Source organism: Schistocerca nitens, chromosome 5 (assembly GCF_023898315.1).
Source record: "Schistocerca nitens isolate TAMUIC-IGC-003100 chromosome 5, iqSchNite1.1, whole genome shotgun sequence".
Classification (NCBI taxonomy): domain Eukaryota; kingdom Metazoa; phylum Arthropoda; class Insecta; order Orthoptera; family Acrididae; genus Schistocerca; species Schistocerca nitens.
This window is the reverse complement of record NC_064618.1, coordinates 48,061,881-48,081,536: the sequence shown is the minus strand read 5'-3', so window position 1 is coordinate 48,081,536 and position 19,656 is coordinate 48,061,881. Positions and strand designations below refer to the sequence as shown.

The window sequence follows — 19,656 nt, the reverse complement described above, 5'->3', positions numbered from 1 at the left end:
ATGCATGTGCGTGCGCGCGCCCACACACACACACACACACACACACACACACACACACACACACACACACTCACTCCTGTCCCTCTGCACTGTGCTCGGTCAACTCAACTGCCAGCTCTTTCCTGGCCCACAGTGAGAGTACGGATGTGAGGTGAGGGTGCAGGGTGAGTTGGGTGAGGGTTGGAGAGAGGCAGTGGGAGGCAGGGAGGGGGTTGGGGAGAAGCGTCTAGTGGCTGGGGGAAAGTGGGGAGCTGTCTGTGGGCTAGCTAGGGGTGCAGGTGTAGGAGGCAGGTGGCAGACGGCTGGAAATGCGACTCCACAGACTAGTGCATGAGCTCGCAGCACACAACTAGCTGACATGTATTGCGAGGGCGTACTCACTGTTTGAGAATAATGAATTATTTAGGAATAAAGGACTGGTTGAGAATAATGAATTATTTAGGAGTGTGTGTGTGTGCATGTTTCTCAAACAGCTTGAGAAAGAAATTTCATTCCAAAAGCTAGCTAAGCTCTGTACCCTTTGTTTGTGTACCTGTCAATGACGCAGCACTTCTGCCTTTTGGTGAGTCTTCTCCTTTATTTCTAAATAATTCGTTAGTCTCAACCAGAACTGATCCGAGATAAACTGCAACTGTTTTTACATTTCTTAGAAAATCATGTAATTTGACTTTATTACACAATTTCAGTGATGAAATGTTACACCATTTTTTTGCTTTATCTTAAGAAAGACTTAATTCTACAATGGGCACATGTGATATATGAATACCCAGAAAAATGCTGAATTTTAAATATCTCAGGAGGTTATAAACAATCAACAGGCACACTTTACTGCTGTTGTCATTATTGTTGCAACTAAAGTTTTCATAAAAACTAGAAGAGACACCAATCACACCAAAAATTACATGTCACAAATGATGAGCTGACAAAGAAACACAGTATTCATCGAAAAAACAAGGTGATTATATAGTGGAGAAAACAGAAAATAATGCAAACAATGAAATATATTATCATGCAATATGCAGATAGCTCTTTAAGCCTTTCATCATACTGACATCAGCTTCGTAGTACTTGCTACTGCCAAACACTTCACAGTGATTTATGGAGTATAGATGTAGATATAGGATTGCGGTATTCAACCATAACCTACCCAGTGATGTAAAGAAATGAGTACACAGTAAAATTAACTATAAAAACAAGCTGTAATCATATCTGAATGTGTAACAGTACTGTGTGTATGCTACAAGCCATCTGATTGTATGTGGTGGAGGGTACTTGTGACACCTCTAACTGATACCCCTTTCCCTGTTCCATTCCTGAATGGTGCATAAGAAGAATGAATATTATCAAAGTGGTCATTTCTTGTGATGTACACAGGAGGAAGCAATATATTGTGTGACTATTCCCGGTAAGTACTTTCTTTGTAGTTCAATAGTAAACCTCTCTGTGATGCAGAATGCCTCAGGTCTAATGCCAAAAGATGATATATCTATAAGAAAACTCTAAAAGAAGAGATCATTCTGGGGCAGAGAAGGAAAAAAAACTAGTGGAGGGCGCCACAAGAGACCCATACATTGCATTAAGCCCCAGAAAATGAGCTGAAACACATTACATTGATATGAAAGAATGGGAGACACACTTTGACAATGTACTGAACAAGGAAGGACTATAGGGCAGACAGGATGCAATGGTACAAGCAACTGTGGAATGGATCCAAATGGCCACAGAAGAGGTCAAAGATGCTATTAACAGCACTAAGAACAAAAAGGCTGCAGGCCCTGACAGGCTTTATAGTGGATATTTAAAAGACACTGCCCAAATACTAATGCCAATGTGGACAAAACTTTACAATAGGTGCATAGAAACAGCCTCCATTCCAGAACAGTGGAGACAGTCAATAGTACAAGTGATATATAAAGGGAATGGAGACCCCAAAGACCCTAGCAAATACAAAGGCATATAGCCCTAGACAATTTACCTTTCAAAGTATTCAGAAAAGTAATAACAGAAAGAATAACGTAAACAATCGATGAATACCTACCCAAAAGCCAAATGGGATTTAGGAAAGGAAGATCAGCTCTGACCCCAATAGAACCCCTGCTAAAGAGAGTATGGGAAGCCATTGAAGACTGGTGAAAGTTTTATGTAGTATTTATAGACTTCTCAAAAGTCTTTGACTTTATAAACAGAAAATTAGTGGCCAAAAAACTACAGGAAACCCTAAATGAAAACAACGTATTGACATTAACTATAACTGCAATATTGCGATGGAACAAAATAAGGATCTTGGACAACTTCCCCCTATCAGAGCTGATACTCCAATCAGAATACTTCAGGGAGACTCACTGAGCCCTCTGTTTATCCTTGCCACAGAAGAAATTGTAAGAATATCCTAATGGGAGGGTGCAATCTTACATGCACATGCAGATGATATTGTAATAGGTGAAAAGGACATCGAAAAAAGTTACAAGAAGCAATAAACTGTCAGAAAATGAGGTTTAGGTCTACAAGGCCTTCGTCAAACACACACACACACACACACACACACACACACACACACACCAAAAATGTAACTTACACACTCATGACCACAATCTCTTGCTGCTGAGGCCACACTGCGAACAGCAGCTCAGGATGGGAGATGAAACTGGGTGGTCGGGTTAGGGAGGAGGCTAAGGCAGGGATGGGGAGGGTTAGCGGGGTAGGGATGCAGGACAGTAAAGTGATGTTTGTGGAAGCATACAAGGACAAAGTGGGGAGAGGGTAGGACAGCTAGGTACAGTTGGGACGTTAGACAGAGGGCGAGGGAGGGTTTGTGAAAAAGGAGAGAGATAAAAAGGCTGTGGGTGCATTGGTGGAATAGAGAACAGTATAGTGCTGGAATGGGAACAAGGAAGGGCTACAGGATCAGGACAAAGACAAACATAGGTTGAGGCCAGGAGGGTGTCTTGAAAGTAGGATATATTGCAGGGAGAGGTCCCACCTCTGCAACTCAGAAAAGCTGGTGCCCGTGGGAAGGATCCAGATGGCACAGGCTATGAAGCAATCATTGGAATGAAGAAAATTGTGTTTGGTGGCATGCTCAGCAGTGGGGTCGTCCAGCTGTTTCTTGTCCACAGTTTGTTGGTAACCATCCTTGCACACAGACAGCTTGTTGGTTGTTATAGCCATGTAGAATGCAGCTCAGTGGTTGCAGCTCAGCTTGCAGATCACATGACTGGTTTCACAGTTAGCTCTACATGATGGGATAGGTGATACTTTTGACCGGACCAGAGTCGGTGGTCGTGGGAGGATGTATGGGACAGGTCCTGCCTATTACAGGGATGTGAGCCATGAGATATGGGGTTGGGAGTAGAAATTGTGTTGGGATGGATGAGGATATTGTGTAAGTTTGGTGGGCAGCAGCAGAATACCACTGTGGGAGGTGTGGGAAGAGTAATGGGTAGCACAGTCCTCATTTCAGGGCACAATGAGAGGTAGTCGAAACCCTGGAGGTGAATGTGATTCAGTTGCTCCAGTCCTGGGTGCTACAGAGTCACGAAGAGAATGTTCCTCTGTGGCTGGACGGTGGGACTTTGGAGGTGGTGGGAGACTGGAACGATAAGGCATGGGAGATTTGTTTTTGTACAAGGTTGGCAGGATAATTATGGTCTGTGAAGGCCACAGTGAAGTCCTTGGTGTATTTTGAGATGCAACGACCAAGGTAGCTAGCCTGTGTGGAAGTTAATTCTTTAGTGTGGAATTGGTGGCAGCTTTTGAAGTGAAGTTATTGCTGGTGGTTGGTAGGTTTGATAATGACAGATGTACTTATGTAGCCATGCTTGAGGTGGAGGTCAACAGTGAGGAAGGTGGCTTGTCAGGTTGAGCGAATGGGGGAGAAGGTGTTTAGGTTGTGGAGGAATGCAGATAGGATATCCTCACCCTCGACCTAGATCATGAAGATGTTATCAATGAATCTGAACTTGGTGAAAGGTCTGGGTTTCTGAGTGTTTAGGAAGAATTACTCTAGATGGCCCATAAAGAGGTTGGCATTGGATGGTGCCAAGCAAGTGCCGATAGCAATACCCTGGATTTGTTTGTAGCTAATGCCTTCAAAGGAGAAGTGATTGTGTGTGAGGACCTAGTTGGTCCTGGTGATTAGGAAGGTAGTTGTAGGCTTGGAATCCATTGGACAATGCCACCTCAAAAAACTTTCCACCCTTTTCATTTCCTGCTCCCGCCTTGGACTACCACTACCCACCTCCTATACGACAGCCTCCAAACCTCCCCCACATCATGTCATAGCTGACAAACAATACCTGCAGACTTACTACATTTACCTCACCCTCAAAAACTCCCTCCCACTACCATACAGAATCTGAAGGTAAACAGACCTGAAACATAGTCATGGTCCTTTCCTCCAAAAGCCTTAGCCCTGCAGAAGTATCAACCCTTTACACAGGCCTCTTCTTTTGCCTCATTCCCAAATTCAATCATGCAGGACTTGTTAAAGATCTTCTCTCCTTCTTCTGGTCCCTACAGTAGAAAAACTTTTTCTCCACCCATCCTACCAATCACGTTCAACCAAAGACCAATTTTGAGCCCTGCCTGAATCAGTTGACTCTGCCATCAAATCGTGATCCACCCCCACTACTCACCAAATCACCCTCTGCTAACTTCCCAGAATTTCTTAACCTCGAACCTTGCCTCATCATCATTCCCCAAATCTCTCCACATGCAAACTAAACTTACATCATGGAAAGAACCACAATTCACCATCTAAAAACTTATCCTAACCTTATAATCCTACCTGCTGACAAAGGCTCCACCATCATTGTTTTGAACAGCATGGATAACCTGGTGGAAGGGCTCCACCAGCTGTCAGATTCATCCACCTACAAACCCTGCCAGAGTGACTCCATTCCAGAAATCCAGCAGGACCTCCTGTCTCTCCTCAAATCCTTAGGCCCATCCCAGAACCTCACCCCAGAGTCCATATCTCTACTTACCCCTACCACTCCCCGCACCTCCACCTTCTTCATGCTTCCTAAAGTTCATAAACCCAACCACCCAGGATGACCCATTGTGGCCAGTTGCTGTGCTCCAACTGAGAAAATCTCTGTTCTTGTAGACCAACACCTTCAACCTATTACCCAGAACCTATCCTCCTATATATAAGATACCAACCATTTCCTCGATCGACTCTCCACAGTTCCTGTTCCTTTACCATATGAATCGTCATTACTGATGCCACCTTCCTTTACACTAACATCCCTAATTCCCGTATCTTCCCCAATGACTGATGGATTCCGAACCTGAAACCACCTTCCTAATCACCATGATTATCCCCACCCACAATTACTTCTCCTTTGAAGGCACTACCTGTAAACAAATTCAGGGTACAGCTAAGGGCACTCACATGGCACCATCCTATGCCAACCTATTTATGGTCCATCTAGAGGAATCCTTCCTAAACACCCTGAATCCCAAACCCCTTACCTGGTTCATATTCACTGATGATGTCTTCATGATCTGGATTGAAAGTGAGAACATCCTATCCACGTTCCTCCACAACCTAACACCTTCTCCTGCATTTGCTTCAACTGGTCCTATTCAACTCAACAATCCACCTTCCTTGTTGTCAGACTCCACCTCAAAGATGGGTACATCACTATCTCTGTCCATATCAAACATAACAATCACCAGCAATACCTCCACTTTGACAGCTGCCACCCATTCCATACCAAGAAACCCCCTTCCAACAGCCTAGCCACCTGTGGCCATTGCTGTAATTATGAGTGGTGCCTCTCGAAAATACACCAAGGGTCTCACTGAGGCCTTCACATACTGTAATTATTCTTTAAACTTTGTAGAAAAACAGATCACCCATGCCTTACCTCTCCAGTCACCCTCAACCTCCAAAGGTTGCACTGTCCAGCCACATAAGAGCATTCCCTTTGTGACTCAGTAGCACTGAGGATTGGAGCAACTGAATAATATTGTAGAACAAAAGCAAACTGGTGCTTTTCATTTATTATTATAATGTTGTTCTACCAAGAACCGACAGAAGATTCTGTTAATATGAATCACATTCTTTGCCAGGGTTTTGACTACCTCTCATCGTGCTCTGAAATGAGAAATGTCCTCCTCAATACCCTTCCCACCCCTTCCACAGTGTTATTCCACCACCCACCGAAACTACACAATATGCTCATCCATCCCTACACAACTCCTGCTCCCAACCTCTTACCTCATGGCTCACATCCCTGTAATAGACCAAGATGGAAGACCTGTCCCATACATCCTCTCACCACCACTTACTCCAGTCCGCTCACAGGCATTACCTGCCCCATCATGACAAGGCTACCAATGAAACCATTCACGCGATCTACAAACTGAGCTGCAGCCACTGTGCTGCATTCTACATGGTTATGACAATCAACAAGCTGTATATCAGCATGAATGGCCACAGACAAGCTGTGGACAAGAAACAGCTGGACCATCCCACTGATGGGCACATCGCCCAACATAACATTCTTCATTCCAGTTACTGCTTCACAGCCTGTGCCATCTGGATCCTTCCCACCAACACCAGATTTTCTGAATTGAACAGGTGGAAACTCTCCCTGCAATACATCCTCTGTTCCCGTAACCCTCCTGGTCTCAACGTCCGTTAGTCTTTGTCCTTACCCCTGTAGCCCCTTCCCTGTTCCCATACAAGCACTACACAGTCCTCTATTCCACCAATGCACCCACAGAATTTTTACTTCTTTCCATTTCCACTAACCCTCCCCTGCCCTCTGTCTAAACTCCTAACTGCACCTAGCTACCCTACCGTCTTTCCATCTCGTCCCTGTATGCTCCCTAAAAGCACTTTACCGTCCTCTATCCCAACCCTGCTAAACCACCTCCTCTCTGCCTCAGCCTCCTCCCTAGCCCCACCACCCAGTTGCATCTTCCATCATGCACTGCTGCTTGCAATGTCACCTCAGCAGCCAAACAGCCAGAGACTGTGGTTGTGTGTGTGTGTGTGTGTGTGTGTGTGTGTGTTTGTTCTATCTCTGACAAAGGCCTTATTGGCCGAAAGCTCATTTTGTGGCAGTTTTTTGTTGTGCCTATCTGCGACTCCGCATCTCCGCTGCATGGTGAATAGCAACTATCCTTTTCATAACATAGTTATACATCCTGTATTTTCCATTGTTGAAGAAACAATAAATGATATGGACAACTGGTGCATCTAACACAGCCTCAAAACAAATGTGGCAAAAATAGAAATGATGGTGCTCTGAAATAGAGGAAGAGCACCCGCATCAGGTGAGCTCTCCATATGGGAGAGAAAACTGAGAATTGTACCAGACTTCAGGTACCTAAGGGTACAATACAAACAACTGCAAAATGTTTCACAATGGTTGTAAAAGAGAAAGCAATGCAGACAACAATGGCTATCCATGAGAGCCAAAATCTTCCCAATACTGATGAATGACATAGAAATTATTGGACCACATCTCACAGTGAAAAAGCTAACGACACTAGAAAGAGTAAAGGTGACCTATATAAAGAATACAATTGGAGTGTTCAAAACAACACAATCCAGACTTGTGCACCTTCTGGCAAAGGAATCCTTCCTTGAAGACAAACCTGATGCTACCCAGCAGTAGGGCTTCGAAAAGTCTACAAAAAGCACTGAAGGAAAAAAGGGAAGATTTACCTCCAGAATTTTAAGCACAGACACCATGACTGATCAAACTTGGACAAAGGAAAACTTGGAAATGAGACACATGATAACTAGAATAGTGGTCCATGGTTTCCACCAACTTATTTGGAACAACACATCATACCATGAACCAAACACAATGTGCAAGTGTAAACTGTGTCGTCAAATATGCAAACGTTACCACATGGAACTCTGTACTAAAAAGGAGATGGTCAATAAGTGACTATGCACACCACAATATATAAAATTTCTAATTATGTGTGTTATCATCATTGTACATTGAACTTGTATGGCTATTTGGCTGCAATAAACTTATTATTACAATGCCTCTCTTGTAGCATCTGCCACTGGAGTTTGTTGATCATCTCTGTAATGCTCTCGCACTGACCAATGACTCTGTGATGTAATGCACCACTGTTTGTTGGATCTTCTCTCTCTCTTTTATCAGTCCCACCTGGCAAGACTCCCAGACTGATGAACAGTACTCAAGAATTGGTCAAATAAGTGGCTTATAAGACACTTCTTTCATGGACAAATTACATTTCCTCAAGATGCTTCCTATCAATGTCAGTCTGGCACCTGCTTTTCCCACTACTTGTTTAAAATGGCAGTACCACTTAAGGTCACTCTGGATAGCTACTCCTAGATATTTAATAGTAGATACTGTTTCCAGAAGTTTGTCATCAATAGTGTAGTTGCACAGCAGAGTGTTTCTTTCCCTATGTATATGCAGTATGTTACATTTATTCACATTAAGGTCAGCTGACAGAGCCTGCACATTTATCAATTCTCTGCAGGTCATTCTGCAAACTGATACTGTCTTCTAGCATTACTACTTTCTTACAGACAATCGTATTATCTGCAAACAGTCTTAAAGAGATTGCAATGGTTTCTACTAGATCATTTATATACGAGGGGCACTTGAAAAGTCCGTGCAAAGTCCAGTTAATAGCATCTTTGGAAAGAACGCACACCAAGTTTCAGCCATCTGGGTCTATTTCTTTGTGTTGGGCGTTCATGTGAATCAAGGAAGTCAAGTGATTGTTAAAAAATGGACGAAGAAGAATTTCATTTGGTGATTAAACATTACTTTATGAAAGGCAAAACACCTCAGGAGACTAAAGAGAAGCTTGATAAACATTACAGTGACTCTGCACCTTTGATTAGGACAATTTATAAATGGTTTCAAAATTTTCGGAGTGACCATGTGGGCACAAGTGATGCTGAACATTCTGGATGCCATGTGGAGGTTACAACTCCAGAAATCATTGATAAAATCCATGATATGGTGATGGATGACAGAAGAGTTATGGTGCATGAGATTGCTAGTGCTGTGGGCGTCTCAAATGAATGGGTATGTAACATTTTGCATAAACATTTGGACATGAGAAAGCTATCAGCAAGATGGGTTCTGCAATTGCTCACGCCTGACCAAAAACAGAATCATGTCAAGTGTTGCAAGGATGATTTGCAGCTGTTCAGGAAGAATCCATAGGACTTTAAGCATCATTTAGTCACTGTGGATAAAACATAGATAGATTACTATATTCCTGAGACCAAACAACAATCTAAACAATGGGTTACCAAGGGATAATCTGCACCAAAAAGGCAAAGACCAGTTCATCGCCCGGAAAGGTTATGGCGACTGTCTTTTGGGATTCGCAAGGGATAATCCTCATCGACTATCTGGAAAAGGGTAAAACTATTATTACAGGTGCATATAATTCATTGTTTTTGGACCGTTTGAAAACCGAGGTGCAAGAAAAATGCTGACGATTGGACTGCAGAAGAGTCCTTTTCCATCACAACAATGCACCAACACACACCTCAGCAGTTGTGGTCACAAAATTAATGTAAATAGGATTCCAACTCGTTTCACATCCCCCCTATTCTCCAGACTTGGTTCCCTCGGAATACTGTTTGTTCCCCAATTTGAAGAAATGGCTGGTAGGACAAAGATTTTATTCAAACTAATAGCTATTTTTCAGACTTGGACAATTCCTATTATTCGGAAGGGATCAACAAATTAGAACAGCATTGGACAAAGTGTATAAGTCTAAAAGGAGACTATGTCGAAAAATAAAAAAAGGTTTACTCCAAACACGTAAGTAGTTTTTATTTCTGCACGGACTTTTCGAACGCCCCTCATACATTGTAAACAGCAATAGTCCTATGACACTCACTAGGTGTACTCCCGAAATTATCTTTACATCTATCAACTTTGTTCCATTAAGGGGAGCCGGAGGTGCCTATGCTGCCCATGTTAAAATCACTAAGTTTGAGGAACATTTATGAATAAACTACCAAATAGAAAAATTTGAATTTTTTTTTTTACATATAGAGTGGTTTAGTATTGCAGTTATGACAGAGGGATTTTGGAGTATCTTTTCTAGTTTCCTTCCAATTATTTTTTTTTATTAATGACACAAATTTTTTTACAAATAATTGCTTTATAATTAAACTGAAATGAAACTACTGAACATATTGCCAAATGATTGAGTTACAATGTAAGTTTGACCACTAGGAGTGCTGTATAAAAATTTCATCTCTCTAGCTTGAGTGATAAAAACAAAATCAAATAGGGGTAATGCAGGAGTAGGTTTAATAATGAATAAAAAAATAGGTGTACGGGTAAGCTACTACAAACAGCATAGTGAACGCATTATTGTGGCCAAGATAGACACAAAGCCCATGCCTACTACAGTAGTACAAGTTTATATGCCAACTAGCTCTGCAGATGATGAAGAAATTGATGAAATGTATGACGAGATAAAAGAAATTATTCAGGTAGTGAAGGGAGACGAAAATTTAATAGTCATGGGTGACTGGAATTCGTCAGTAGGAAAAGGGAGAGAAGGAAACATAGTAGGTGAATATGGATTGGGGGGAAGAAATGAAAGAGGAAGCTGCCTTGTAGAATTTTTCCCAGAGCATAACTTAATCATAGCTAACACTTGGTTCAAGAATCATAAAAGAAGGTTGTATACCTGGAAGAATCCTGGAGATACTAAAAGGTATCAGATAGATTATATAATGGTAAGACAGAGATTTAGGAACCAGGTTTTAAACTGTAAGACATTTCCAGGGGCAGATGTGGATTCTGACCACAATCTATTGGTTATGAACTGCAGATTGAAACTGAAGAAACTGCAAAAAGGTGGGAATTTAAGGAGATGGGACCTGGATAAACTGAAAGAACCAGAGGTTGTACAGAGTTTCAGGGAGAGCATAAGGGAACAATTGACAGGAATGGGGGAAAGGAATACAGTAGAAGAAGAAGAATGGGTAGCTCTGAGGGATGAAGTAGTGAAGACAGCAGAGGATCAAGTACGTAAAAAGACGAGGGCTAATAGAAATCCTTGGGTAACGGAAGAAATATTGAATTTAAGTGATGAAAGGAGAAAATATAAAAATGCAGTAAATGAAGCAGGCAAAAAGGAATACAAACGTCTCAAAAATGAGATCGACAGGAAGTGCAAAATGGCTAAGCAGGGATGGCTAGAGGACAAATGTAAGGATGTAGAGGCTTGTCTCACTAGGGGTAAGATAGATACTGCCTACAGGAAAATTAAAGAGACCTTTGGAGAGAAGAGAACCACTTGTATGAATATCAAGAGCTCAGATGGCAACCCAGTTCTAAGCAAAGAAGGGAAGGCAGAAAGGTGGAAGGAGTATATAGAGGGTTTATACAAGGGCGATGTACTTGAGGACAATATTGTGGAAATGGAAGAGGATGTATATGAAGATGAAATGGGAGATAAGATACTGCGTGAAGAGTTTGACAGAGCACTGAAAGACCTGAATCGAAACAAGGCCCCAGGAGTAGACAACATTCCATTAGAACTACTGATGGCCTTGGGAGAGCCAGTCATGACAAAACTCTACCATCTGGTGAGCAAGATATATGAGACAGGCGAAATACCCACAGACTTCAAGAAGAATATAATAATTCCAATCCCAAAGAAAGCAGGTGTTGACAGATGTGAAAATTACCGAACTATCAGTTTAATAGGTCACAGCTGCAAAATACTAACGCGAATTCTTTACAGACTAATGGAAAAACTGGTAGAAGCGGACCTCGGGGAAGATGAGTTTGGATTCCGTAGAAATGTTGGAACACGTGAGGCAATACTAACCTTACGAATTATCTTAGAAGAAAGATTAAGAAAAGGCAAACCTACGTTTCTAGCATTTGTAGACTTAGAGAAAGCTTTTGACAATGTTAACTGGAATACTCTCTTTCAAATTCTGAAGGTGGCAGGGGTAAAATACAGGGAGCGAAAGGGTATTTACAATTTGTACAGAAACCAGATGGCAGTTATAAGAGTCTAGGGGCATGAAACGGAAGCAGTGGTTGGGAAAGGAGTGAGACAGGGTTGTAGCCTCTCCCCGATGTTATTCAATCTGTATATTGAGCAAGCAGTAAAGGAAACAAAAGAAAAATTCGGAGTAGGTATTAAAATTCATGGAGAAGAAGTAAAAACTTTGAGGTTCGCCGATGACATTGTAATTCTGTCAGAGACAGCAAAGGACTTGGAAGAGCAGTTGAACGGAATGGACAGTGTCTTGAAAGGAGGATATAAGATGAACATCAACAAAAGCAAAACGAGGATAATGGAATGTAGTCAAATTGAATTGGGTGATGCTGAGGGAATTAGATTAGGAAATGAGACACTTAAAGTAGTAAAGGAGTTTTGCTATTTAGGGAGTAAAATAACTGATGATGGTCGAAGTAGAGAGGATATAAAATGTAGACTGGCAATGGCAAGGAAATCGTTTCTGAAGAAGAGAAATTTGTTAACATCGAGTATAGATTTAAGTGTCAGGAAGTCGTTTCTGAAAGTATTTGTATGGAGTGTAGCCATGTATGGAAGTGAAACATGGACGATAACCAGTTTGGACAAGAATCGAATAGAAGCTTTCGAAATGTGGTGCTACAGAAGAATGCTGAAGATAAGGTGGGTAGATCACGTAACTAATGAGGAGGTATTGAATAGGATTGGGGAGAAGAGAAGTTTGTGGCACAACTTGACTAGAAGAAGGGATCGGTTGGTAGGACATGTTTTGAGGCATCAAGGGATCACAAATTTAGCATTGGAGGGCAGTGTGGAGGGTAAAAATCGTAGAGGGAGACCAAGAGATGAATACACTAAGCAGATTCAGAAGGATGAAGGTTGCAGTAGGTACTGGGAGATGAAGAAGCTTGCACAGGATAGAGTAGCATGGAGAGCTGCATCAAACCAGTCTCAGGACTGAAGACCACAACGACAACAACAGCTTGAGTGGATTTTGAGAAAATGTTCCTTATATTCGAAAAATTCTAATTTACGGGAAATGGCTATCAAAGTTTCTCAATACATTCCTGCATTATAGGATGGATTATCAGGGTCGTCTTCTTCATCCTCCAAAAGCTTCCTCTTCTGTCTTCTTTTCTGGCCTGTTGTTCCATCATACTTCATATGCCTCTCTCTTCTTTCTGCTCCTCTTATCCTTTCTCTGTCAATATTTCTTAGTGCTCGTACAGTGTTCACCCCAGCTGCAAATCCTAATGCCTTCAGAACTTCACACTTCACACTATTCCCTTGGTTGTAGGTTGCTATTGCATCATAAATGCCAAAGTGCAGTGTTTTTATGCTTACAAACACCCTTTTAGGAATCACTTTCCAAATCAAACTGTTTACGCTCTCATTAGGATTCTGCGTCTTTCCGTGTAGACATTTGTGTAACAATTCTGGCTGTGCTAAGTCATGAAAAATTGGTTTTATTGCATTTATCACAGCTGCTGGCAAACCACGTTTATGATCATAGTCCTTTTTTGCATTATATTTGCACCATGAATCTTTTGGGCACAGGCTGTGTTGAGGGTATTCATTGGAAGAGGCAGTATGAAGGAACAATGCCCACACTGCTTTTCGCATGTCACTAACATTACTAGTATTTTGCCTTATAGCAAACCCATAGTATCTCTGTAGACGTTCAATCACCTCATCAGTAAGCCTGCCTCTCCCTCCTTTGTCTTTCCATCACTGAGCTTACTTGAACCCAAAGTTTGTTTGAGCCTTCGAAGCCGTGCACCCATACGCTTTTGCACATGCCCAATGCATTCGAACTTTTCAACAACAAATTCATTTCCATATGGTTTCCGTTCCTCTATAGTCTTGAAACCTTTGGAGTCACCATCCCCAAGGCAGTATTTGTACCTAACGTTGTATCTGGGAACTGAACATTCAAAAATTTGTTTCACTCCATCCACTTCCATTGCTCCACTTGATCCACAAAAATTTGCCTCACAGGTTCCACTGTGCTCTCCTTTGATTTTATTTTTGCACCTACAATGTTTTGATAATATTGCAACATCTATCACTTTTGCACTATCACCACAAGTAACAGTTACAACCCCATTCAGGGATTTATGACCCGTCTTTTGCCAGGAACCATCTAATGCCACTACCAAATCCCTAGAACCACCGTTCATTTCTACAGATTCCTCCACTGCTTCCTTCATGGTTTTCAAAGCCACATCTTCAACAGAGGATCCTACCAGTTCACAGTAGTACCCAAATTTGCTTGGAAGCGATGGCAAGTTCATAATACTACAAAACCGTTTACCAGCAGTAGACCCTTTTCCAATGGATCAAAGACCATACACAAGTCGGACATTCACATCAAACACTCTAGATCGTCCATTTGCACCAAAGAGACTGGCATGTGAATTGTAGAAAGTCACTTGATACTTGCAACATGCACAGATTATCTTCATCTCACAAGCTAAACCAAAGTGCTTTGTTATCTCTAGTCCAACTCCTACACTTGAACACATTTTGCACAGAACACTTTCTTTCAGCACAGAAGATAATAATCCAATATTCAGTACTTCGTTAATATCATCACTGTCACTAACATATTCACGAAATCTGTCACTTCCACCAGTCACCTTCTTGCTAGAAGATGTCACAGAGCTATGGCCGGCCATGTGTTGCTTAGCAGAAGAACGCACTGTTTCAGTAATTGTAGTATCGCGACTTGGAATTAGTGTTAATTTTCTTTTCCCTACGTTCTTCCTCTTCTTATATACACGGTTACTAAAACGTGGCATCGTAACCAGAACAACGCTTCACACAAGAAGTATAATACTACCAACAACAGGCGCAACACTGAACTAATTCGAAACGGTAAACAGCAAAGAGATGATGTTCTGCGCTCTTAGTGCTTCATTTGTCACAGAAAACAATGTAGCCAACCCTTGCACACTTGCTATATGCGTAACATAAGGCACTGTATGCGTAACAGGCCGAGAAAATCCCAAGCAGTTCGCCAGGAAGTCACGAGAGGGTGTTAGATGCATTCAGCGGCCGCCCATTTCCTCTGCAGGCGTGGGGGGAAAATGGTAATAACTCCACTTTTAGGGTGAGTAGAACAATAATTCAAATTTTACATTAAAGAGGAATGTTACAATTAATTTTCGGTAGCAAAAAAAAAAAAAAAAAAAAAAAAAAAAAAAAAAAAAAAAAAAAAGTAATTTTTTTGGATTTGACCACCTCCGGCTCCCCATAAAAGGGGCATGTTGAGTTCTATCTGCAAGGAAGATCGAGTCACAAGTCTGATTCGATACTTGATAAGCTCTTATCTTTTCACCAAACAGCAGTGCAGGACAGGGCCAAATGCCTTCCTGAAGGCAAGGAACACAGAAACTACCTGAACGCCATTGTCTACAGCATCATGTATCTCATGGAGGAATGGAGATTTTTTTATTCTCCAAAATAATTCTTGAGCATATAGGCCTCTAATTATGTGCTTCTGTTCTATGACTGTTCTTGAAAACGGGAATGACCCGAGTTTCTTTCCAGTCACTACATACTTTGTTACTCTAGTGAACTACATTAACTGAACTGCTACTGGAAGTGGAGCAAGTTCTTTTGCATAATGTTTGTAGAATCTTACAGGTATATCACCTGGTTCTGATGCCTTTCTGCTACTAAGCGATTGTAGTTGCTTTTCTATTTCATGATCAGTTATCTCTGATTCTGCCGTTTCAACATTCATACACTGATTGAAAGCAGAGAGCCTATTAAATCTTCCATGGAAGATCAAATTCAGTATTTCGTCCACCTCTTTGCTATCTCCCTTTTCTGTGCTAGCATGGGACCAAATGATTAATTTTGAAATGCTTGCTGATTTCACGTGAAGCCAAAACCTCTTAGGATTTTTAGTCAGATTAATGGACAAAATTTTACTTTCAAAGTCACTGAACACTTGTCTCATTGTTCACCTTCCACTCATTTTCATTTCGTTTGGCTTTGGTTTGTCAGCTAGGTTTTAACTTCTCTTGGATCTGTGATGAAGCTCTCTTAGCTTATGTAGCAGTTCTCTAACAAGGTTATTAAACCATGCTGGGACTTTCCCGTGCCTTAAGACATTGCTCAGTACACACATATCGAAGGCCAATGAACAATGCTTTTAAATTTTTCCATTTGTGCTCCACAACTTCGTCATCATCTCTTGAGTACTCAAATACTCTGTAATTTGTTTATCTACATGTTTTAACATTCGTTGTAATACATGTAGTCAGTTGCTATCACAGCTTTCCGATCGCTGATATCTTCCTCTACGTTAACTGATTTGACAAGTTCAGGTCCATTTGATTTTAGGAAGTCTAAGATGTTACCTTCATGAGTTGGTTCTCAATTACCTGCTCAATGTAATTTTTGGACAAGACATTCTGAATAATGTCACACAAATTGCCTGTCTCTGGAACCAATTTTGATAGCATGACTCTCCCAATCTATACCTGGCACATTGAAGTCACTCCCAATTAACGGCAACATCAGTTCTCTCTGAAGCGTTCTACCACCACAGCTCCTGATCCAGGCATATTATAAAAGCATTCAATTACTATTTTTGACCAACATTTGTTGATTAATTTCACCCAACCTGGTTCACATTTGGAATCCATGATAACATCACTACATATTATTGAATTCTTTACTGCAATAAATATGCTGTCACTGTTGGCGGGTAACCTACCCTTACAACAAATATTCCAAACTGAACTAAGGAGTTCACTGCTTTTCACTTACAGCCCCAACCAACTTTCTGTTCCTAACACTATGTGGGCATTATAGCCTTCAATAAGCGATACTAATTCTTGGACCCTCCCTTGGATGCTCCTGTAGATTAATAATATCATATTAACCTTTTCTGTATCTGATCTGCAAGATCAAGAATTCTCTGAGAGAACTGTGTCTGATTTATCTTCAATTATGGCAGGCAATTCATCTCTGTTCCCAAGGGGGTGTTCCTCTAATTAAAAAAAAAAAATAAAAAAAAAAAAAACCATGTGCCCATCACACATACTCAGCTACCATTGTAGCTGCTACCTGTTTGTAGTGCATGCCTGACCTGTGAATGAGAACCCTGCAATTCTCCACCTGATAGTAGCGGTCTAGAAATTCACATCCGATACTGTCGCAAAATTATCTGGGACTCTGTGTTAGATCTTCCACTCCATTCCAAACCAGAGGACTGCGATCAACCTGGGTACAATGCTACAAACAGTAAGCTTATCCTGCACCGCACGTGTGATGCTAGTTGCCTACACCAAATCAGCCACCCACTGAAAGGAATTGAGGAAGACTTCAGAAGCCAAGTAGCAACTGTTATTTGCACTGGCGTGTGCCACTATTTGCAGCTGGTTGCAGCCAGCGCACTTGACAGCCGCCGGCAGTGCCTTCTCCACATATGGGATGAGATCCCCTAGCAAATATTCTGAGCGCACACTGGCATTGTTTCTGGCCCTGTTTGCTATTTCCCTAAAGCCATCCTCACACAGGATAAGGCAATTAAAGTTGACATAGACAGGGCATCTAATCTCAGGAGAAAGCATGCCTTCGGCACATGTTGAGGGGTAACATGTCATTCATAGAATGACAATACAGGAAATACATTGAGTTCAACTTCTCTGCATGTGTTATTCCACTGCAACAAGAAAAGTGTCTTATCATTTTTGACTCAATGGATTGAAGTCCATGGAAGAGAAGCTGTGATGCAGTTCAAGGATACTGAACAGAAGGACCCTTGTAACATTGGTATTGTATGGGGAAAAAGGAAAAAAAAGTACTAACACCCCTATTAGGGAAATAAAGAACATGGAAAAATTCCAGCGGGATGGGCTGGTTAACAATGATAATGATCTGTGCTCTCTGCAGTCTTCAGTGGCCATGGTTGGTTTTATTTGGCTTGCAAACTGCACAGCTCCTTTACAAGAATCAATGCATGTAAAATAACTGCTATTAGTGACTTTCAAAGAAGAGCGGAGAAAATCATGAAGAAGACTTTGGACTCATTAATGGCTTGAACAGCAAATTACTGTGGAGGAACATTGCATAATGCTGTACAGCAATCTGAGATACGAACAAGTTATTCGTTAACTCAAGCAAATGTTCATCCCAAATTTAGTTTTAAATTGAATACAGTTGAGGTCATTTTGTGCATGCACAATATCTATGTTCTCAGTGTTGCAATGACTACCAAAACTGTGAAATAACATACTTCATTAAACAGATTTAAAGATCGAGATTTGTTTTGTAATTTCATTCAAATGGAAGAGCAGATTTTTTTTTTCAAAGCTGCTACCTATAACTGAAAAAATATTTCCTGGCAATATACAAGCATGAGCCAGTTCATAAGCCCACAGATAGGTACACATATTTTGCAGATAGTTTCATAATAGCAAAACTGTACACTGTGTAATTTGTGTTTGCTTTAGACATAGACTAGCAATCTTGTTAAGACCTATGGCCATGGGGAAACATTCTAATATTTAGCCTTTCAAACAAGAATTGCAGAAAATACTGTACATTACTTATAAGAAATAACATTGTCTATTGAGATAATGGTCCTATTAAATGATTAAAATGGGCCCAGACTCTTTAAGGAAACACACAGGAAAAAAGGGAAAGAGATGGATGCAAACCTACTACCTTTTTCATCACAACTGAACTCATGACACTATCAACTGTGCTACAGCTGCAGCACTGCTACAATTCCCTCATATGTGGAGTACAGTGTTGAAAGACTGAATCTACAGGTGTCATTATTTGATACTTAATGTGCTAACTGCACCAAAAAGATGTGCTTTTGATAGGTTATCATTGTGCTGTAGGATTGAAATGGTATATTTTTGGAGCAAACAAGTTATAACACTAAGAAGATAAACTACAGAAAGCCTTTACCTACCAATATGTAGCTTCCTGTCATTCTATTATAACAAATTGTATCTAAAATGAAGCACTTTCAAGAAATCCTCAATTTGCTGATGCTCTGATGCAGCTTAAATTCATATCACATACTCTGCTAGGAAGAAAAAGCCACCAAATAAATATAGTTTAACATAATACATTATGGTGGCTCCTATGTTCTGCTTGTGGTGTAAAACAATGCCACATTACATTGGCCATGTTTTCCTTCACGAGGTAAAATATCTGACATGAAATTCAAAATTTCCTGCTCTACACTTCAGAGGAAAATGGAATTTCACACTGTGACAATACCAGCTCCCTGCCCACCTGTGTTTTCACATTCTGTGGAACAACTTTGGCTCCATCTGCCTAATATTGGAGCTCCAAATTACTAGCCTACATGACCTCTGTACTTGTCTGGACTGGGCAGGAAAGTAGGCTACTGGCCAACAGAAGAGGCATCCCCTGCTGGCTCAGAAGTACTGTCAACAATGGGTAGCAACTTGTACCTGTTGCTAAGACATAAGGAGCCACCTATGTGGCCCCTTCCCTCTTTTGCCTTCTGCCCAATGACATGTGAACCCTCCAGTGTCCGCCACTCATTCTCGATGGACCAGTCAGATGTTGCATATTGGAAGAAGCAGCAACAAACAGGTCACTAGGGGATTACAATGGTACCAAAGTTACAGTGATTAAAATTCTTCTGGGTATTATGCCGCGTCATTGCTA

The 19,656-nt window shown here is 41.2% G+C and overlaps 1 protein-coding gene across 1 annotated transcript in view; it reads right to left on the bottom strand.

Moving 5' to 3' along the window:
- LOC126260271 (eukaryotic translation initiation factor 5B-like) overlaps positions 1–19,656 on the bottom strand; it is a 561,696-nt gene that overhangs the window by 54,320 nt on the left and 487,720 nt on the right. The window lies entirely within an intron of this gene.